Below are 25,364 nucleotides of genomic sequence, written 5' to 3' on the forward strand. Positions count from 1 at the left end.
ATGCCCAGGGCATAATAATGAATGTGTGTGCTGGCTGCCATGGAAGCTACCATGACTCCCATATCTGGCATCTGACACAGCTGTACCAGACATTTGCCAATGGGGACATCCCTCATGGTCACCTAGTGGGAGATGCTGGATATGCACTTGAGCCGTGGCTGATGACACCCATCAGAAATGCACACATACCTGAACAGGAACGCCATAACGAGGCACACACACAAACGCAAAATGTAATTGAACGTGTGTTTGGGCTGCTCAAGTCACGGTTCCAGTGCCTGGACACATCTGATGGAGCCTTGCAGTACTCACCAACTACATGTACACAAATAGTCATGGTATGTGCTATGCTGCACAATATGATCCTGTGAAAACAGCTGCAGCAGGAGCAACATAGGGCCGGGCACAACAGCCCTCCACCATTGGCAAGGCCATCACAGGCAGAGCGTGACTCGGAGGAGGAACGACCTGAGCCTGCCCCAGTAGGCAGAAGGAGGCATGCCCAGTATGCTTTGGCCGTGGCAAAGAGGCAACACATAGCATATACACTAGCTCAGTAGGAACCCTGGAAATGATACCTCTCTCTGACTTGCACATATAGTAAAAGCGATGCCTAACTTGACACTACCTGTTAACAAACCTGTATATGGAGTGTAAAATGTGCATCCGACATAGGCAGCCATGCAGCACCACCTGAGGCATGATTGTTATGTGCTAAGCAATATAAAGCACTGCTAAACAGCTCTCACCACTATTTAGTATATGTGAACAAAATTTCACACACTAAGTAGCACAACTACAGGCAATGTTCAGCAATATTGTGCACTGTCCAGCAATGATGGGCAACATTGAGCAATGTTGTGCAAGTCTGGTCAAATGTGGGTATAGTTCATCAAAAGCAGGTTAACAAGTTCATATTTGCTTTACTTTTCTTGAAGCAGTCTGTTCTGCCATGTATGAAAATATGAAGCAGTGACAGTCCTCAAACCCAGGATACAGTGCACTATAGTCAGAGTACAGAACTACTAAACCATGACAGTATGTCAATGGTCAGCTTGCATGAAAAAATGTTAATAAGTCAATGCTATGTATCTAATGGAAACCTTGCATGCATAGCATAATCCCTGTCGAGTTAAGACACAAAGGTGAGGTCTGCAGTAATAATAGAACCTGATATTCAACACACATATAGTATACATGTTGATATTGGTAATGTTCACACACATCAACAAATGTAGTGGACCTCAGACAGCAACATACTGCAAGGTCACACTGGGCATGCTCACACACTTGAAACTATGAGACAAATGTCAGGCAACAAAACACTGAAAGTCTGAACTGGGCATGCTCACACACTTGGGTCAAGTTTGAGTACAGCAGTGGGCCACACATATCCCTCAGTTGCAAGTGTCAACCCAGGAACCTCGCACTATTCACCAATCCACCATGTGCACACAGTGATATGACAACAGATACAATATAAAATAGTGAAATACTGTCACAACAAAATATGTTATGCAGAAACCTAGGTTGTTCATAGGAAGTGGTAAAGCAAAGAAGAAACAAAACCTGCAATCAGTACCATCACTGAACAATGTGCATCCTGAACATTAGCATAGGTTCAGAGGTTGACACTAGGCTACCTGCCCTAGGGTATGTAGAAGCCTAGCCACAGTGTGTTTGTAGTCTGCAATCACGCTAGATCAGTAGACTGTGCCTGTCAATATTATGTCACACAAGATATCTCACATATGTTCATTTCATTCTGCCTCTGTCTAGCAAGGACCCATAACATATCCCAGGGCTAAACATACGATCACCCGTCCACCTGTGAAGATGTCACCTGTAGGTGATCAGCGTGGGTCTGTGCATACGTGGTACTGTAATCACATTCCCAAGTGAGTGGAGCCTCTGTGATGGTAATATGCCTCTCCAGCATGTCCTATTAACATCATTGCTCACGTACCTGTCCCTGGAGCATGTAGCTGTAAGGGACTTTGATATCCTCACGTGAAGCCTGTCCATCAATGCTGTGATGGACATGGCATCAAACAAAAGGCACAGACTGCATCCGAGTAGGCAGTAAGCAACTGAGGAGAGCTGGGGTCACCATAGCCAAACTGTGCCTACCATCTGTGAGAGTCCCTAGAACCACTTGGTTATGTAAATCTGTGTACATTCCAGTTGCTGCAGGTGTTGGGTAAGGTACATCCGAAATGGGCCATTGTATCCAAGCATGTGCCAGATAACAACAGGGTCACAATGACCCCACCTAATCTGGATGTAAAACTGTATGGGATAAGGTTGCCTAAATAGAAGGTGTGTCCAACAACATTGGCAACGTGAATGTCAAAGGCAAGAGTACTAAGTATTCATGTCCCCAAATCACAAACCACACACACTGTACGTGATGTATCATCACCTATGTGGTAATGTGTGCGCACAATATTACTACCAAAGGTGATGACCATGCATCTAAAGTAAGGTAGCTGTAGGCCATGGCTCTGGCACCAGTCAGCCATCACTGTGAGACCCTTTCTGAGGATGCCTGTGCCAGCTGTGGAGTCGAATATGGCACACAGTTTGCAGTCATCTGCAAACATGGTCATCCATATTCCTCCTGTGTTAGCCAGTATGTATCAGAAATATATACAGAACAAGAGAGGTCACAGGACTGAGCCCTGTGGGATGCCATGTGTAACTGGTGTATAGTCAGACATGGCACCAGCAATACTGATCATGTGTGTGTTATCCATGATCCAGTTAGCAATCCAGATTGTGACATATGTGTAGATATTGAATCCGGTGATCTAATGTGTAAAGGCCAAGTGGGGTATTGTGTAGAAGTGGTGTGCGAGCTCCAGGTAGGCTGTGTGGACAACCCTGAGTATGTCTGTGGACCTGCTAACTGTTTAAAGACATCAAACATCTGCAAGAGGCAAGATATGCCCACAACAACACCGAATTGTGTAGGATCCAGTGTCTGTAGGTTCACAATGTGTATGTGTTCCATGATGATACACTCCATAGCATAGCAGACCAGGATAGTTAGGCATATATTGTGATAATGTCCAGGGTCCCTTGTGGCACCAGCACTGTGTAGCGGGTACACCGTAGCTGTACGCCATTCCATGGGTACACATCCTGTAGTAACTGTGATATTAAACAGTGACATAATGTAAGTGTGAAGTTTGTCATGAATCCCATGTATGCCACAGTCTGGGGCACTATCTGGTCCCACTGATGTTGTGTTGTCTGCTATGGAGAGGGCAGCACACACATGTTCATTGGTGATGTCAGGGAGGCCACACCCTGTTGTGATGGGCATGTGCACTGCAGGAGGGATGATGGGGAAACATTCCCACAGAACCTGTTGTCCAGGATGTTCGCAATGTCAGTGGGTTCACTGTATCATTTGTAATTATGCAGTAACTCACAGCAAATCTGTGAGTTCCCACACAGGTCCCTGACATAACTAAATAAGGCCTTGTGATTGTCCACAGTGTCTGTTGCAAGTGTCCATTAGAAGTGGGCCTTAGATGAATCAACAACTGATTGTAGCTATACCATAGTACTGATTAGAGATGCCTTCCAGATTGTGATTGTGCTCTATAATCTAGTAGCCTCCCCCTGTCTATGTACAGCTCACTAATGGCCATGGTCCAGTAGACATGTCCCCTGCCTTTGGAGGAGTGAGTCTTGTAGTTATCTGGGATAGCATGATCCATGAATTCCAGTAGTTGTCCATAGAATGTGCTTGTAAAGTATGTAGTTGTCTGAGCTGTAATTAACACTGTCCCAGGGTCATCGAGGGATACCACCTCAGTTTGTACAAGTGTGACGTTTGCTCATGAGAAGTATGTCGCTGAGATCACATAGGATGTGTGTGTATGGGATATGTATGTCTAGTGGGATGAATGTATGTTCCGACCTTAACAATTACAGGTATATCTCTGTTGTGGAACATAGAGTCCCCATGTGTGTGATGATCAGGTACCACATGTATAACCCCCTGTGGGTGTGGTGACCAGGTCTGCCCTAGCATTTGAGTGTAACAATCTTAGCAACTGTTGCGCGAGGGTGTCACTGCTTGAGTAGTACACCCAGTCAATGTTTGTGTATTTGAAGTCACACAATATAATGGTGTTTGGTGAGACCTTCACATTCCCCAGTGTTCCCAGGAATAACGACTGTTGTGCCCATGTTTGAGAGTGTGGTCTGTAACAGTCTACAAACTGAAATGCAGTTATGACCACTCTCAGTTGCACATGTATGTTCCCGAATGCTTTGTGTACTGCTACCAACCTGGAGGTTTGTGTATGAATGATGTATATGGAATCCCCCCCTATTGTTGTTGTCCAGTCCGAATCTTGTGTCTGAAAACCATGGTATGACGTAAAACATGTCAGTGCTGCTATGCTTTTGTGAGCCTGAACCAGGTGTTTGTTACTACACATATATCGATAGATTCCATACTGATGTGAGTCCTGAGTGCATGCATTCTGAGGGTTAGACATCAGTTGTTGAGCACCATCACTCTCCGTTTCCTGTACCCTGTAACATCTATGGCTGTGGTTATGTCATCTGACCCTCGCTTCACAAAGCCACTATGTGTGTGTCAAGAGCCTAAGGCAGTCTGTGAAAGCCTAGGGGTGACAGGTGCATGGCATACATAGCGAATGTACATGGCATGTTGAGCATGTAATCCCAGGCTAACAGACACTGGATCCCCTGTGAATGACAACAATATGGAACGTCTGAGGGTCTACACACCAGAATGCTCAATGATGGAGCCATATTTGTACTTGCAATTGACTGACAACAGTGCATGTGTCATGTGGCATATCCTAGCACCCGGCACAGCACAAAGTGACCTTCACCTTGTTCAGCCTGGTGAGTGGGATGTCAGTGTGACTGACAATTACACCCACCTAATACAGTTGTATGAGGTGTGTTGTGTAGGCCTAAGGGCAGTCACTGTGTGGCAGAATGACTTTGTGAACTATGTGATGATATGTGTGTGTGGTTGTGCGTTAGCAGTTGTTTGTGTGTCTGCTTTGGATGTCTCAGCTGCTTAGGCAGAGTACATTTAGATGCTCCAAGTATGTCACTGTGTGTCAATGTATACGGTTTGCTGTTTTCATAGGTGCATGTGTGACTGTATTTGTGGTGTGTGTGGTTACCTTCACCACCCGATAGACTGTGCCAGTCATGGCTTGGGAGAGCTCAGCCTCCTATCCATCTATACAGTTGCACCTCTCACAGATATCTGAGTTTGTTGGTAGGAGGACAGTGTCACCTGTGTACATAAGGCAGTTGTAACAATGCGTCAGAATTCCAATATGCACCAGCTGGACTGGAGAGTACACACAAAACCGACCTTTGGACATGCCAGGATATGATGATGACATACACTGTTGACTGATCACAAAGGATCAGTAGTGTGTCAAGTATGTAAAAGTGTATAACAGGGCTTTAGTGTTCAGGTTTGTTGTTGCTGTGGAAAGATAATTTGCAAAGGTGTACAGACAGAAACATTACACCTCCTTCAGCTATGTCAGAAATACCAATGTACAGTCATATATGTCCTGAGTCAGGGTCAACTGTACCTGACTGACAATGTCAACATCCTGTCAGACAGGCCCATACATACATACCCACCTCCCAGTGACAAAAGGCCCTAACATCATACCAGGAGATATCACATGTAGTATGTGTAAACTGGTCCCCACAATGCCAAATGAATCCCATCATGTGGATAACATTGTTACCCCATATGTGTCATAAGTGAACGACAGGAAAAACAGACACTGCACCTGGACAGTCTGTTGAGCCTCACACTCCCTACAGGATCTTACACTGTTGAATGTGTTACAGCAACATGTGGCACACCCCACAAGTGTTGGTGCACAACACACCATGGGAACTATATTTCTATAAGCCTACAAAGTCCGAAATGCTAGTCCATGGAGTCCATCGTGATTGCAGTCAGGAATAGAGATACTGTAAACTGACAAACACACAACACAAACGTCTGTGGTATGTTAATGAGCACATCATGTTCCCCAAACCTGCTAGATATCTTGCAAGGCAGCCACCCAGGACAAACATCACTGACAAGAGCAACACAGGTGCCACATAGACCTTGAATAGCCCTTTACCAACATCACAGACACATGTGGTATCCACAAAACCTACAATCCGTGCATGAATATGTATTGTCATATGAAGGAATGGTAATAAGTCCACAGACAGATCACACCAGGTCTGAATTGTGTATTCCTGTTCAAGATGTTCACACCTGCTGACCCACAAGGTTCATTCATGGAATTGCATAACACTATGTGCACACAAATAACCATGTCCAGTCTGATGTCAGCAACCTACAAACATAGCATGTGAATAGAAACCACACAGTAAAGCAGGTAGCGCATCATGTTAATGCGTATCTCACTAGTATCATAACATAGTTAGGTAGGGGTTTGAATCCTGCAATTGCTGAGTGTGTGTATGTATGTGTGTGTGTGAGATTGGCTTTGAGAGGAGTAGCCTTATTGGAGACTGTGGAAACACATTTTAAAAGAGGTACATCCCTCTTTGGAAAGTCTGATGATGTCAGCATCCTACAAATATTCAAGGAGAACAAAAAGCACCCAGTAATGCATATAGTGTGCCGTGTTAATGCATAAGTCTCCAGTAACATAACATAGTTAGGTAGGGGTTTGAATCCTACAAATGCTGAGTGTGAACGTGTGTGTGTGAGACTGCCTTTGAGAAGTGTGGCCTTTTTGGATACTGTGGTAATACATTAGGAGTGGTGAATACCTCTTTGCCAAGTGTGATGATGTCAGCATCCTACAAATAGAGCTTTGGAAATAAATGCTTCCAGTAAAGCAATTAGCGTGTCGTGTTAATGTGCATTTCACTAGTGTCATAACATAGTGAGGTAGGGGTTTGAGTCCTGCAAATGCCAAGTGTGTGTGGGGGTGGTATGTATGTATGTGTGTGATTTCCTTTGAGGGGAGTAGCCTTTTTGGAGACTGTGGAAACACATTCTAAAAGAGGTACATCCCTCTTTGGAAAGTCTGATGATGACAGCATCCTACAAATATTCAAGGAGAACAGAAAGCACCCGTAATGCATATAGCGTGCCGTGTTAATGTGTATCTCTCCAGTAGTATAACATAGTTAGGTAGGGGTTTGAATTCTGCAAATGCTGAGTGTGAATGTGTGTATGTGAGACTGCCTTTGAGAGGTGTGGGCTTTTTGGAGACTGTGGTAATACATTAGGAGTGGTGAATACCTCTTGGCTAAGTGTGTTGATGTCAGCATCCTACAAATAGAACTTTGGAAATGAATGCTCCCAGTAAAGCAAATAGCGTGTCATGTTAATGCGTATGGTGTAACATAGTTAGGTAGGGGTTTGAGTCCTGCAAACGCTGTGTGTGTGTGTTGCCACAGGTGGGCAATGCAGTGTGGTTTTTGCTTTTACCACAGTATGACATATATTTCAAACAGTATGTGCATTGCAAACATCGGGTATCTGTGTGTCAAATAGATTTGTGTACATGTGACCTCAATCAGTACATAGGTGTGAAGCCTGCATACTACATGAATACATTTGTAACCTTTGACAGATTGTGCCGCTGCTTCTCAGATCATAGGCCACATATGTATGTCTACATCAAGACCGGCAAATATAGTGACCCGTGGCCGAGGACATCCCTGCCACACACACCCATGACACGTACTGTAGAGTACTGTGAGCGAGGGTAATTGCTGGGGTATATGTCAGACATGTTCATACACAACAATGACTGGCAATAATGGACAGTCATGATAGGTGTGCACCAGCCCTGTGGATATGCATGCAGGCCACTAATGTGTTATGTGAAACACCGAGGGACCCTACAATACCTATGGATATGTGGATACCAAGGGAGAGATTACATAACACGTGTCTGTCTGTACACATTGGTACCCAACATACATGTTCAGGGCTACCACCTATGTGGTAATGTCGGGATAGTATGTATAGTAAATGTGGATGACCATGCCATAGACGGCATACTGCTATACAGCATGTATTGGACAACAGGTATCTGTCTGTATGATACCCTTGTGTAGGATATGCGTCCTATCCGGGGAATGCAATGTAGGCCAATGCATGCATTACCAGATGTGGATGGACATATCCTTAGTATGTTTGCATGTACTGAAGAGGGCTTTATGCCACACAAGTGTGGTCCCAGGAACGTGTGGCGGCCAATACCACTGGTTACTGTTATAGTATAGAACTGTTACTGAGTTCCCTACAACTGTGAGTCATTTGTCAGGACATCATCTAATGATTGGTTATAGTCATGCTGTTGAGGTAGTGTATACTGCCAGACTGCAGATCATTGACAGATATCAACGGTATCACCCACAGCATAGTGCCAACCCATGTCATACACACATGTGTACCCATGTTAGTACATATCTGTAGTAGAATGCATACTGGCCATCAAAAGATACTATGAGATGTTAACAATGTGTAGAACAGGGTATGTCGCACATCCCACATGTACACTATGCACATACATGCAGAAAGTGTGCACACACCATGTTCACAGATGTACACCTGCTAATTTGTAATGGACACAACACACACGTACTGTCCACTCACTAACACATGCTGGCAACACTATACACTTCAGCCAAGTGGCACATGGGTGGACAATACATACTCAGACCTAACACTGGTGTAAACAATGCTACAATGACTATCAGAGGTGTGATGCATAATGCCTGCTCAGATATACCTACATGGATATCAGTACACCTTCCTGTTGGCAACTTGCTACTATTGCTACACTGAAATAATGTCACCCTGTGCATCAGAACCATGTTAGCCTATTCCTGCATCAATGTGACAGATGACAGGAGGTGGCACAGGTGTCATCATATGCACAGGGTGTGTTGTAGGTTTGCCAGAACCCAACATTTACCCATCCAATCGGCATGTCTGTGTGTGAGTGTGTGTGTGTGTGTGTGTGTGTGTGTGTGTGTGTGTGTGTGTGTGTGTGTGTGTGTGTGTGTGTGAGGGACAACAGTACTGCATGGGCCAATGTTGATGTAATGTGTGTGTATGTGTGAGCCCTAGTTGTATGGTATATGTGTGTGTGTCTGCATGCACACAACTCTACCATGTGGCTGCCATATACGGGCGGTTGTGGCACAGCCACAGACTGTACCTGCTAGGCCATACAGATCACTGTCTCCGGCCACAGATACCATACCTGTGCCTAGCAGGGGTGCTACGTGCAGTATTGGGTACCAACCCTGACTGGGTGCTATCATCAGAGGCAGAGGTATGATGACTGGACCCATGTCCCTGCTGGGACTTGCCAGCACCATGTGCACGTGGTCTAGTAGGACGGTCAATGGACAGGCCAGCCCCAGCATTGCTGGGGCTGGTACTGCCACTACGGGAGCAGCTGTGATCCGTGGTCCATCCGTGATGACTGCCAGATGATGCTGTTGCTGGCATGCGTCTGCGTCAGCCTCTCATCCTTTCCGCATGGTCCTGGCTCATGGCTAACACATTGTGGAGGACATCTAATGTCGCCCTCCAACGGCTATCAATGACCTCTGTGTAATTCCGGATGGCACCAGCAAGGTCACGGATGCTGTCATTGATAGCAATGTAATGGGCCCTCTGCGCCCTTAGTCCCTGTCGGGTGTAACGTTCCATACGTGCCTGTGCCTGCATTACAGCCCGGAGCATACTGGAGGTTGTAATACCTCTGGGGGCATGTCTGCCAGGGGCAGTACAACCAGTGGTGCTCCCCCGAGAACCCCTGGACATCCGCCTATGTGGTATCATTCTGGTAATCTGGCTATGGCTGCTGTGAGGGGATGCACGTGCCATAGGTACCACACTCTCCTGGTCAATGCCAACTGTACTTGGCAGTATGAGTGTGCACATAGATGGGGTTGGCCGCTGTGTACTGTTGACTGGTGGGCCAATGACAGACTCTGTCAGACCTTCCTGTGCCACAATACGTGTCTCATCATCTCCACTATTATTGGCGGTGACATCAGGTTCCCTGCTACATTCTGCCACGCCTAACGCAGCACCTGTGGAAGGAAGATAGAAAACGCACTTTACAATCTGTACATGATGTTAGCACACATGCACACACAAACACATGCACACAAGCACACATGCACACATGAACACATGCACACATGCACACATGCACAGAAATACACTGCTCACCACAGCACATACACACACACACACACACACACACACACACACACACACACACACACACACACACACACACACACACACACACACACACCAGCAGTCCAACACATACACAATAGTGGGTGATGGTGGGTGACAGTATCACAAGGCAAACAATCACCACACACGTGTCAGCAGGCAGACCATGTGTTGCTCAACATCATGCAGTACAAGTGTAGACAGCCCTATCTAATGACATTATACATGGCTTTGATGCATGTGCGTAGTTGTGCAGTGATTGGCTACACCCTGGAACACAATGTGTACATGGACACAACATTGCTGTGCAAGTATTATCTGCTCTGCAATGTCATGTGCACCATCACTCAGTGGTATACATACCATGGCTGCATGGTCATCTGTGTGACACATAGATTGACATGTGTGATGACAGTGTCTGTGTCCATATCACATAACAGTGGGCACAGGTGTAGCAAATGCATGCAATGTACAGGCATGGGATGAGTGGTGCATGTATACGTGAAGGAATCCCAATGCACGACATGGACATTGCACAGTGGTTATGGTGCGTGTGGGACATATTGCAGATATGTTGTTGCCAGCCATGACATGGCATGCTACATGACTGCAACATCAAACACCACCCATACCCAATGTGTGTCATGTGACCAATACACCCAATAGCATTCCAAGACATATATGTGACTCTTTGTACAGATGGTGGCTGTTGTGCAAAATGTGTATACTAGCATATGTAAGCACACACAACATGCTATGCATGATGTGTATAGGTGCATATGTTTGCACACACAGAACAATGAGGTGCAAAGCAAAGACTGCTATGTGTAGTACTGTGGTCACTGTAACTGGATGGGGTGTAGTCCCATGTGCCATCATCATCATCATGCATCTTGTGGTCACTCATGGCTACTACTGTGTGACAGACCACCGCCTAGCATGCTGTACCTGAACTGCAGTGCCGTGGATACGTTCACTATTACACAGCCACTTTGTACATGGGTGTATGAGGTGCCCAGTAGGGAGCATTGCCTAACATGACTGTGTTATGTGTTGAAGAGTGTTGTACAGCCCCATGATAGGCCTCTACCCCTAAGGTACATCATGTGTGTGTGGATGACATGTGGGATACTGACATGTGACCTTACAGCGGGTGTGTGGTTATGCCATATGTAGCATGACTTTGTGTACTGCATGTGATAAATGTCTTATGTTGTGTACAGGTGTTGCAACTATGCCTATCCAATGTGCAGTACGGGGTTGCCACAACTGTGTGTCATGCTCTGTGTGTTGCATGTCATTGAGGAAGCTACTGACATTACTGAGCTGTGCAACGTCTCACAGCAAACATGCATGGCATGCATTATGCGTAGGTGTGTTACGTGTACATGGCCTACACCTCACCTATGATCATTACCAACATTGCAGGTATAACACACTCACCAGCATGGATCAGCTGCCCTGCCGTCACATCAGAGGGACCTATGAGAATATGAGAGGGTTCATCAGTGGCCACAACTATGGCATTGCTACATTGGGTATGCTAAACTGCAGGACAACAGCAGTCAACAGTCACAGGTGTAGGGATATTATACATACTATCCATATTGCACAACAGTAGGCAGCAAAAATGCTAAACACACAGTACACATCTCACGTACACATAATCTCACAATACAGTTAACTGTAGTCTACAGATAGGGCATATTACCTGCTTGCTCCAGGTGGATGTGCTGGGTGGCTCCGGCCTCCATTACAACACATGTCAGAGGTTGCCGTAGCTGTTGTCCAGGAGCCACCATGTTTAGGAGCAGCTCCTCTGCTCTGGTGAAGGGGGATGTATGGCCACCCCACCACCTGTGGCAAGCTGCTGTCTTTGGATATCAGACGCACGCTGCCGGACTTGTCTAATTAAATCACTGCAGTGATGGCGTACCTGCTCATATGTCTGGTTATGCATGCCTATGTCATTTACCCAACTAACAAGTTCCTGCCACAGTGCAGTCCACTCCTGCTGGTGCTGGCTGGTTCTGGAGAACAGCATAGTGTACTGCTGCAAAAGGCTGTTGACTATCACCTCTTCCTCTTCTGCAGTGTAAGCTGGATTACGTTGGTGGGCCATCAGGCTGAAAAAGATATGAACAATATGTGTGAGAGTGTCCTGTGGCACACTTTACACCTTTACTTACAGATATCACTTTACTGACATATATACCATCCTATTGTCTGTCAGTGGTTACACACGTTCAATAACACTTATTGGTTCTCAGGCCACAACTAACTAACATTGCCTGGCAGACTCTATATATCACACCACTATACAACAGTACCCGACAGACTATTTGTGACACATTGCACAACCTCAAGACAGGGGTGTATAACACACCAATGCACGAACAGAGATGTCATCCATTGCAATGGATGTAAAGTACAGGTACAGTAGTACCAATCAAACACCCTAGTCAATGATGCCATAGTCCTGCCTAACAGATGTGTACAGTTGTTACTATAGGTGGCATACTGCTGTAACAGACTATAGATGTTGCTGGATACACACATCAACCCTGTAACACACATATGATTGCAGCCATTGTACAGGCATAATCACACACACATCAGGCAAACATACAACGCACCACTGTATGCCTACACAGATGAGCATTACCTGTGTACCATATGGTGCTGTGTACCACTACTTACACACCCTTATGCCTGCATTCTGTCCTCTGTGCAGCCTACAGGAAACACACATGACAGTGTTTCCAAGCAATGTGAATGCACACCATACTGTGCTGTTTAGCCCTACAGCTTCAGGTAGTACTACAGTTCATATTGGTGATGGATTCACCTGCAGTACCACTCACTAAGCATACATGTATTGCTTTAGCCTACAAGGAGACACCACATACATCAACGGAGAACTACGTCACATCACATGCCGTACTACTATGTCTGCCTAACAGTACATTACACATCAGTTGCTGTCCTCACAGCTAGGTGAGGCACAACCATGTCAGATACAACATCACACTAAGCTATCACACATTTACAGACCTTGCACACATTCAGCGTTGCACTCATTCAACCTCACATTGCAGCTATTGCATTACGTACATGTTTGAGTGCATAGTGTCATAGGTAGGTATTACGCTATTGGCCCTAGGGCCTATGGCAGCCTAGCCATATGCTACCCTGGCCTTTGACACAGATTTACTTTGATTTCACTTGCCCCTGCCAACCTGAACCACAGAGGTGTTTCCTGGGGTGTATTAACAATCGCCCACACAATCATCAGGGGTATTTATTACAACTGCTAAGGAGGAGCCTTGTTTGCTATTGCTATGTGGTCTAGTCTGGTGTATGGTGTATGGCATATGTCTGAGATGGGAACCTATCCCTCCAGCATGTGCTGTTTAGTGATCTTACAAGGTTTAGGGTCCTAGAGCATGTAACCCCGAGGGGTTGTGATATGTTGCCATGGTGGGTGTCTCCCAGCGATGGGTGTGACATACTTCTGTATGTCCGGCAGAGGTCACCTCTGTGTGGCCAGTATCTTTGTGGTTTTGTGAGTCAGTCTGCATAGGGCATCTGTTTGCGGACAGTATTACTATTTGGGAGGTCTGTCTGTGGCCTGTTCACCTGGTGTAGTTGTCATGTAAAGTACATACCACACAGGGCATTGTGATGAGTAGAGGGGAACCCTACCCTATACTTCCATAGATGACACACCTGTTGTCATGGCACATACCACACAGACAGTTTACATGTGTAGTGTGGCACTGTCTTCATCACAGTGGAGGCTACTGTCCACCTGTGTCCCATGTTCCTTTATTACACCTTCACTGTTAGGTAGATCTCTGCCTTTGTGTTAGTTAATGGGTACACTGTTTTGGGAAGGTGGAATGGCACTGCAGTATCGACACTTGTCTACAGTCAATGCCTTGTTCACCACACACCTGTTGCGGTACATATGACCCTGTGTCTCTGTGTCTCTCTCTCTCACTCTATATGTATACTTATATACTATATATATAATATACTTATATATTATATATATGCATATCTATACACATACATGTATACATCCATTGCTGTACACATGGATGTACATATAGGCACATGTATAGTCCACCTTTCATGGTGGGGATCTCACTTATGCGATAGTTGTGGGATGTACAGGTATGTGATTACATTGCACAGTGTTGTGCAGAATGCATGTGGGTGTCCTCAGCCCTTGTAGCATTAGCAGGCCTCACTGTCTGTAACACATCAGATCTGACACATCTGTCCCACAGCATTTAACCACCACATGACATATATCATCACATATATCAACACTACCATAGCTGGCCTTAGCATAGGCCTACTGGGTGGCCACCTAGGGCGCGTCTCTATCGGGGTGCTTTTCCATTATTTATGTGGACAGAAGGATGGGGGCACCAGGAAGTGTGGTAGGGGGCGCCGTTGGGCCCTTTTGCCTATGGCACCATTTGACCTAAGGCCACTCCAGCACATTGCATGTTGTCTTCTAGGCCACACACTACAACCTACATGGATATATGCACATATCACCATTCACTGACAGATAGCTGTCCACCCTTCACTAACAGTTGCAGTATGTCCCTTGCCCTATGCACATGTGCAGATACAGATAGATACATACTGCTGCCACACATGGATGATTTGCAGTGTGTAGAGTACTCTTCGGGAACATCTACAACATGCCAACACATACATTTGAGTTACATACCTTACCTTTGTATTTACCTGCTCCGTGTGTTACGGTTTTGTATCTTTTTTTTTTTTTGCTGGTTTGATTTGGGTTTTTGCCCTCTATTTCACCTTCGGTCTCTGTTTCAGCCTCTCTTCTGTCTCTGTCTCTGTCTCACTCTGTGTGCGTGTGTCTCTCTCTCTCTCACTCTCTGTCTCATGACACCTGCAATGATATAATTGCATGTGTGGACTGCAGGTACAGCCTGCTTTTCTAGGTATCTGCACTTGTGCATGTGACAGCCTCTGCACCAGTTGCTGCCCACCATTCAGTAATTGCATGCAGCCTGCTGTTTGTTGATTGCATTACTCACTGTGATTGCAGCCCACTGCTATAAAATGCTAGGTTAGGTAGGTGTAGCCCTTTCAGATTTCAAAGGTGGGGCCCATTCTTGTTTGCTCTGGACACCGTTGTGTCAGTCTGAAGGTTTGTATATGTCTCTTATTTGATGCTAGGGTTGTAGCCAGTTATGTGCATGTTGTACTCATACCTGCATGTTGTTGCTTCCAGTACACACATCTCAGTGTAGACATGTACGCACCCCTCCAAATGCTAACACAGGATACATGGGAGTATGTACTTTTTTCTCACTTACACAATTAACCACCATACAAATGTGGTTATTGCACTGTATTCCTGTGGCCAGTGTTTATCCTGGTCTGATACTGTGTGGTGTTTGTAAGGTGTAACATTATTCCCTGCTAGGATGGCTGGTTCTCCTTTCACAGTCATGTCATGCAATTCCACAACCACTGCTGGTAAAGACCCACAGAAAAGGGTTTGTGTTATACCATTCCTAATTTCCATTTACATTCCGTCATTGTAATCCATGATATATTTATTTCAGAACCAAGTTATTTGTATATCTGCTGTGGCTTAGTGGTAATTCATGCAGTCTATTGTGTCAATGGTCTGGGGTTCAAGACTGGCAGAGGGTTTTTATTTTACTGCTCAGCAGAACAATGGCCCTGCCATAGAGTGACTAAGGCACTTTTAAGCAGTAGTAAGCGGGTTTGCATGGGTTTGCGTGACACTTAGCTAAGCACACACATGTGCACACTCACTTAATCCCGCTTACTACTGCTTAAAAGTGTTTACTCCCTCTAACCCCCGCGTTAATTTCTTTGAAAGAAAAGAAAATAGCGAGATAGGAAAGTGGTGAAAAAGGGGGCACAGAGAGGGAAAGATAGTAGGAAAACAAGTTCGGCATGTGCAGGACGGGTGTAGGGAAGGTGCATAGCTGCCCATTTCTTTTCCAGCAACAGCTGTGCATATGTTGAAAATTTGGAGTGAAATTTGAAACCTTCCACCCCTGAGAGAAGGGTGAGGACAACATAGTTTGTTGTACTGTCAATTAGAATTATCAGTGTACATGTCCAATGGACATGTGTGCGAAATGGGAAGCTATGTATGGGGCATAATTTTTTTTTGGGTACAGATTGCCCTTTTTTTTTGTTTTATTTTTTCAGGGGAGAGTGGTAAGTGAGGTAGAGGAAGTAGGTATATTTGCGGAGGTAGGTTGGGTAGGTAAACGGACAAGACAAACAAGATGCATACAGGGACGGAGTATGACACATGGGGTGGGTAAACACAATTGACGGGGATGGATGTTTGGAAATCACAAGCCCATGAGCCCACAGATGGTAACAGTGGGACTGATATCCCCACCCATGGGCAGTCACCACTGGACCTTCACAGACCCGAGGGTCACTGTGCTGGGGCTGCATAGGAGGGGCAGGCTCACCCATGAGTCGCGCCACTCTTGCCTCGAGCTGAAGTAGGGGATCAGTGACTAAATGCTCGATCTCACTACACACCACATCCCGGATCCTTCGGAGGGTGACAGGAGGCCCTTCTCCGCCCATGCTTGCAGGGGAGGTGAGCCCCATCCCCTGCAGTGCTTCCACCTGAAGGTGGCACAGGACCTACAGAGGAGGGTGGCCCGGGCTGGGCACCAGACCTGCTGGTGCCAGGTGCAACTGCCAGCTGATGTGGGACAGGTGGGTCCGCTGGGACTGGCCTTCCCATACGTTCTGTGATTAAGTGTTTTTAATTACAACATAGACAACAGCATTCCAAGTTAGTTGTAACAGCATGCAATACTATTCCCATTAACCCAACACACCAGGGTTACAACAGTTGAACAGCAAGCATAACACATGCATGTATTGAATGACAGTGGACATGCCAACAACATGCAGGGATGATTGGTGGTAACAGGCCACCAAGATTGTGGTGTTTTAACAGGGGACATGCATCAAAGTAGGTGCAGATTTTTTATAACAATAGGACATATGTCCCAGCAAATGTTATGAGATTACACATACCTATTGAGGTGTGGACTTGCATTGTTTATGCACATGGAGTAGGGTGTAAAAAGAAACCTCCATTAACATCTTATTAGTACTTTAACTGTACACTACATTCCTATTGACTGCAGGTGTATATCCCCTACATGTATTCTTACACTAAGCAACATGCATTTGATTGCGTTATGGGTTTTCTACTTCATGATATACCTGGCCTATATCTGACATGGCAACTGTCCAGGATGCAGATGTTACTGCTACATACTTGTAATAAATTGGCTTGTTTATGTATGTGCACATCTGGATGTGTTCACTTGGCTTTTTCACTTGTTTTCTACACAACCTTACTTTTCAGGTAACACACTTAAGTTTCTGGGGAACACCTTGACAGGCTACTCGTGTGCCAGATTTACCCATGCATGTCAGCCATTTCACAACTGTTTAGGACTGTTGCATACTTCACAGCTACTGCCACTTCCTTCATCCATTTTATATAGGACTGCACTACAGGGGTTGTCAGCACTTACTACAACAGAGTAACATTTCTTCACTGCAAGGGTTCAACAACATTTCTGACTAACTGACACATACACACTGCAAGTATTATACCTTTCTTATTTACATTAAAACTCTTTTCTACAGGCTCTCTCCTGTATTTGACATTACACTGCATACAGTAGACCCATTCAGGAAATGTTATACCTTTATTGATAGGTTACAAAACTGTTTTACAGGCTCACTCACGTTTTATCTATGACAGTGCATGCAGATATAGTATTCCAGACATTTTTTTGCTTTATTCATGGGTTACTACGCTCTATTCCTGCCTATCTGACTTATGATATGTAACAGTACATGCAGATGATTTATTCAGGGAATGAATGTTTTATACTTCACAGCTACTGCCACTTCCTTCATCCACTTCCTATGGGACTGCACAACTGTGGGTTGACAGCACCTAATACAACTGTACTATTTATTATTGCAAGGGTACAACAACATTTCAAAGTAAGTGACACAGACACACTCCAAGCTTTATACCTTTATTAATTACATTGTACACTCTTTTCTACAGGCTCTCTCCTTTACTTGTTATTACAATGCATATGGAAGACATATTCAGGACATATTATACCTTTCTTGATGGGTTACAACACTCTTTTTCAGGCCTGCTCACTTATATGTTATGACAATACATGCAGGGATAGTATTCCAGAATTATTTTAGCTTGATTGGTGGGTTAGTGCACTCACTTTCTGGCTCACTGATGTTTGTTATATAACAGTACATGCAGAGGATTTGATCAGGACATTTTATTGCTGTATTATAGGGCTTAAACACTTTTCTCATGCTCACTCACATATATCCTGTAACAATACATGCAGAATATTTACTAACCTGCCTGGTGGTGCAGTCTTAGCAGCCTATCTGCATAGGCTTGCTGATTCATAGCACGAGCACCTGCAGCTGTGGAGTAAATAAAGAGATATTGAGACATACCTATCCATTATTTAGACTATATTAGCTTATCTTACTTACTGCATTCCATGGCTACCTACTTAGTAGTGGTGCATCACACATTTGACGTGCCTCCTGGATCTACTGGTTCAGAAGGTCCTGCTTCCACCTCTTCAGGTCTGCATGGTGGTGACGGACCTGCTCACCATTCGAGGGATGCCTGTGGCACTGGTGAGTTCATGAGCCAACCAGTTCCAAGCCTCCGTCTTATAATCCGTTCCTTGGAACTGGCCCTGCAGGAGTCGAGTCTCATGCCGATGGACTAGGAGCATTGCGCTCGAAAGCATGTTCCCTCTCCAGCACCAGACATTCTAACTGCAGATGTGAGCTACAATCAGTTATGGCGAGTATTCCCGTCTATGCGGCTTAAATATGCCACATTTCCTGCACTTTTATGTGATTGGCCGTTTTTGAATATTCTCGGTTGACTGCAGACATGCTTACCAATGGTTAAGCAGACATTTATTACTATATGTATGTTAACAGTGGATGCTTTTCCGAAGCTGTCGTGGCTTAGTGGTTCTGTACTTTAATTATGGTGCACAGTGTCCTGGGTTCAAACCTTATCAACGTATTTTATTTTACTACTGTCCAGACAAGTTAGGGGGCATGGCTGTGAGTGTAAGCAACTTTGCTCTACGTTGCTCCACGTTGCCCGATGGGGCGCTGTTTGGCGTGGCGAGCACCTCCGCGCAAACCGATTGCACTGGGTAAAGCACTATTTAGCTTTGGGCAACTATTTTGCGCTGGGTAAAGCTCGATTTAGCTATGGGCACCTACATTGCACTGGGTAAAGTGTGATTTAGCTATGGGCAACTACATTGCACTGGGTAAAGCGGGAGTTAGCTAGGGGCAACTACATTGGGCTGGGTGAATCGCTGCTTAACTGCGGGCAATTTTATATTGGGATCCTTTAAAATATTTATTTTATTCACTGATACATTCGCCATTTCACTGCTTTTTAGTTGTGTTTAAACATATATTATGTTGGGTATTATTGCATATACTGATTTGAAAAATAAATACGAAAGGGAGTGGTGTGACTTGAACCGTGAATACCTCTTCTTTGTGCGAATGCTTTACCATTACGCCATTGCTATTTGGTGTGATTTGCATAAACATTCTTTCTTATGCTCTTCCATGTGAGAATTGCTAACTGTGGCTAGGCAATGGGCACACCCGCGCACACATGTGCAAATATGGGCAGCTATTTTGGGTATTTAAAAATATTTTATGGTTATGCGTTTTAGATGTGTGATGGGGGTTTACATTATCAGGCTGTGAGGTGTTGGGTGCAGGGACATTTGAGCAGACTCACTCTTGTTTATTTCCTTTTTTTAAAACACTTGCAGGGGCATGGACATTTGAACTGCTCGGCAGTCGAACACGCCCCTGCTTTCTTACATGGTCCATGTAGGACTTACGGTTGGGTCAGCATGCCCTCATGCATATTCATGGCACACTGACGTCATACCGTTCAACTGCAGCCTCCGAGTAAGACTTATTAAGTCTTACATGGAGGATTCGTAAATCCGGGGGTACAAATGAATAGATTGTTGGTAAGGGAAAATATGACTTATAAAAAGTAAATGAAACAGTATGCATTTTTTGTGTTGAATTAGAAACTGCAGAACATTTTTTACATGTAAAAGAGTAAAAACAATCAATAAGAAAAAATAACAGAAAAAAATAATTTGAAAGAAATATAGGATTATAAACAGTTAAATATGGATATGATTGAATATGGGTTTTATGAGAACAGAAGTGAGGAATATGTTAAAAATTTAGATAAGAAAGTGTTTTGCATTGCATTGGTAATTTGGAATGAAAGCTTGAATGAGATTATGTATAAATGGAAACTGGGTGTTACCAAATACAGTGCAAAAAAATTAAGCTATACATATATATATATATATATATATATATATATATATATATATATATATATATATATATACATATATATATATATATATATATATATATATATATATATATATATATATATATATATATATATATATATATATATATATATATATATATATATATATATATATATATATATATATATATATATATATATATATATATATATATATATATATTTATATATGTATATACATATGTGTGAAACAGAGATGCTGAAATGATGATTAATCACATATTTGTAAATAATTGTATATAATAAATGACCCCTACTCTTTATAGATGCCATGGAATTTTTACATCAACCTGAACTAACACCAATTCAAGCAGATGGGGCCTTGGTTTAAAATCTCATCCAAAAGATTACACAGTCAGGAGTTCAGCACCCCTGCTTATCATGCACTGCAGTGTCAACAATGAATCCTCCTTGTGTGGGAAAAGCACCCACACCTTTCTGCACAAAAGTCGAATATGCTATCTGTTTCACCAACAACACTGTCTACATGTACCAGCTGAATCAGATAGCTTTGCCTGGGGCCTGGTGCATTTGTACTCACCTGGAGTAGTGCCAGTGGAAGGGTAATTACATCTCCTGACAGGAATTGGCAGGATTGGTGGAGGAGATAATACAGACAGGGACCTTGGTGACAAAATCAACTGTATGAAAAAGATTCTAAAGCACTTTGCAAATGGCTGCCACATCAAGCACTGTCTAGTTTCTTGAGCAGGAGACAATGGTGACAGTTCTGACAGTGAAGACTAATTTCCTACCATCTTTACACTGGTAGGAGATGTGCCTCTAAACACGCATTCTTATCTCCCATCACAATGTTCCCCTCTCTCTTTTGTCCATCACCAGTTCTGTATGCCATGTCTGCCCTGTATGTCTGCCCTTGCTATTTACTCTACCCAATAAACCTACCTCTAATATCCCTAACTTCCTTCCCCAACTTTCTTCTCTGTCTTTCTCTCTCACCCTCTCTCTCAGAAGAAAAATAAATAATAAAATGGGTCCCAGTACCACAAAAAATGTCTTGTGCATAACTTTCCACTTCACCTGTGTGTTTCTGCATTACATACCTGATTGGGTCAGGTTACCTGCTGCACATTAATGTGCACTTTCTGAAACCTGTTTCATGGCTTACTCTGTGGCATCAGTAACTTGCGCACAAATCAAGTGAATGTGAGTTAGGCAGGCAGGTGTTCATTTCAGACAATGTGTATCTTGTACTCATGTTTAAATAAGCAATAGGTGACATGCAGAAATGGCTTAGTCAACAGAGGTGTGCAATTCAACTTAGTTGTAACACTGTCACATGTAATAGGATTTGATCTCCAAGTCTTGTACTCTCTTTTAAAGAAGGTCTTATATCTTCAAAGCCACTAGTCATATTATCCATTCAATGCATGCCTTCTGATAACTGTTTCATAAGTTGTTCTGCGGCAATGGTAGGCAGGAGTTGAGTTGAATTTGTTGAGGAGTACATTGTATCAGTGTCTAAACAGCAGTAAATTACATGCAAGCTTGACTTCCTATTCAGATGTAATGTGACGTATTTTAGTGTGATTTGATGGGTTGGGATGTTGATCCCTAAGTGCTGTATTCCCTTGTAAGCATGCCCAATGTTGCAATGTATGTTTTGCGTATTCTGTTGTGACACAGTGTCATTATCATTAATATTATGCCGCAGTGGTGCAGCAGTAGTGTTTTCACCTTCCAGCAAGAGGTTCACTTGTTTGACTCTCGGCTGGGGTGCCTTCTATGTGGAGTCTGCATGTCCTCCCTGCATTCATGTGGGTTTTCTCTGGGTGCTCTTGTTTCCTCTACAAAAAGAAGAAATCCACAAACTTGCAAGCTAGTAATGCAAACGTTGTATTCCATAAAGCGCTTTTCGCCTGGCTGGATAGCTAGACTTCTTCAGATGCAATTAAATATTCAAAACACAGTATATAACATGAACATCAGTCAGCCGATCCACCCTACTAATTAGAACAGCTGATCAACACCAACCCATGGATATACATACCCTCACAGCCTAAGCCAAAATGCCTTAAACATGCATACCATGAATTATATCTACTTCTAGATAAATTAATTAAAACCTTCTAACATATTTATTAATTTAAATCATAATTTATAGATCTATAAATATTCTAAAAACATTTAAAAAACTTATAAAATACTTAATATACTATATGAAAAGTATAGAAGTCAGAAACTATACCAATAAATGAGTTTCTGACTTTAATTATGTACATACTCCAAAAAACATGTAATTTAAACAAACTAAAACAGTTAAACTAATGCTGCATAACTCATACATTTCTCCTACTGGGACAACTCTAAATAGTAAAATAATATAACATAATATGCATAACATGTAAAATTCATAAAATGTTTGCTATGTAGAATAATTTACATTTCTGCCCTAAAAGGTTTTTTGAAAAACTGCTTTAAAAATATATAGCTGTGATTATCTTAAAAGACTTTTCAGTTTTAAAATACATTTGATAGAATACATCTCATTAAGACCTGGATAGAGACATGCAAACGTACGTAGTTGCCAAAACAATTCATTTTTTTCAAGTAACAAATGTACTGGGCCACCTCTAGCATCTGAGGTTACACATTCTATAGCTTTAAACATAAAACCATGATTAGGAAAAGAGTGAGTGTGTCTAGCTAGGGCATTGTCTAGTTTGTTATTTCTAATGTTATACAAATGTTCATATACTCTGTCACTCAACCTTCTATCAGTCTTTCCAATATAGAAGGCAGGGCAGCTGTGACACTTAGCAAGATAGACCACTCCTTTTATATTACAATCAAACCTATGTTTAGTAGTATATCTAACCCCTCTGATAGAGAAGTTTATCCTTACCTCTATGTATCTACAATATGGGCACATATGACATTTATACATGCCCCCATGTATTGTATTACAATTAATAGGTTTATGAGTTTCTAATAGATTCTTCAAATTCCTACCTTTCTTAAAGACTACCTTAGGAAAATCATGTAGTTCTTTAAAAGTAGGTAGGTCTGCTTTTATAAATTTCCAGTTCTTTCATATTATGTTTACAAAATCGTAGCTATCCATATAAAATGTGCGAATAAGACTACATGGGTCCACAGGTTTACTAGGCAGTTCATCCAATAAAGTGCCCTTTTGGGCAATAACACTATCTAAACCTATGTTAGAGGGTTTAGGAACTAAAATAGGTCTATAAGTACCAAAAATTCTCTTTTTTATTACTTCTTGACTTATTTCATCCAATAATACATCTGGATAGCCCCTCTTTTTAAACATTTCTACTAGTTTGTTACATTCCTCCAGAAAGTCCTGTTCATCTGAGACCATTCGGGCCTCCCTTACTAATTGTCCTTTTACTACGGAATGTTTTTGAAATGATAAGTGGCAACTACTATAATGAAGGAATGTGTTGGAATAAGTTTCCTTTCTAAATATACTTGCTTGCCAACATTTGTTTATCCTGTTCTTTCTTAAATCTATATCAAGGTAAGATAGTCTATCACTGTTAAAACACTGTGTAAATCTTAAAAAGTCAGTCGTGTTATTCAACTGATTAACCAAGGACAAGGCTTCATTTTCGTTTCCTTTAAATAAAATAAATATATAATCCAGGAAGCGAGTATAAAAACTAATCTGTTCCATAATGTGAGTCACTCCAAAAATATGTTCCTGTTCCCAAAATGCCATAACTAGGTTGGCAAAACTGCTACCACAGGGGGAGCCCATAGCAACCCCTATCTTTTGTAAAAAGTATCTGTTGTCAAAAGTAATAAAGTTGTTGGACAAAACAATGTCCAACAACTCTTCTATTAGTTATACTTCACTTTGGGGGGCCCCCATCCTGTGTAGCAGTAAGCCTACCCATTCTATACCTTCATTGTGTAGAATGGAAGAATATAAGCAAACGCTACCTCAAAACAAAACACGCACAACACATAGCCCACAAAGTCAGTGTGCCAAACAGCCACAGCCCTTAAGGCTGAATAACACACCTGATACTCTTGTAATAAGTGACTCTATTGTCAGACACACTGACGTCCCGCTCACCAGGCTGAATAAAGAGAAGGTCACAGTGAGCTGCCTGTCGGGTGCTAGGATCCGCCACATAATGCAAGAACTCTGGTCACTCCAAAGCAAATACAAATATGACTCAGTCATTGTACATGCTGGTGTGAATGACCTGAGATGTACCTCCCTGGACTACATGAAAAGAGACATAGAGGAGCTCTCTGATCATGTAGCCCAGGCTGGTATGACCCTGACCTTGAGCAGCATCTTACCCTCATCTAGAATGATGCCACAGTACAAAGACAAAATGATCGATTTTAACAATTGGCTAAAATTTTGGTGTCATTCAAAGGGGATCCAGTGTCTGTCAGCCTGGGATGACATGCTCGACAAGCCACATTGCTTCACTAGGGACGGCTTGCACCTGTCACCACTGGGCTTTCGGATATTGGCAAAGGCTCTTGCCACCCCCATGGTGCCTTTTTTATGCAAGGCTCAAAAGTCAAACCCACCCCCAT

The sequence above is a fragment of the Protopterus annectens genome, chromosome 2.part0 (assembly GCF_019279795.1).
Source record: "Protopterus annectens isolate FY-2018-M chromosome 2.part0, PAN1.0, whole genome shotgun sequence".
Taxonomy (NCBI): domain Eukaryota; kingdom Metazoa; phylum Chordata; order Ceratodontiformes; family Protopteridae; genus Protopterus; species Protopterus annectens.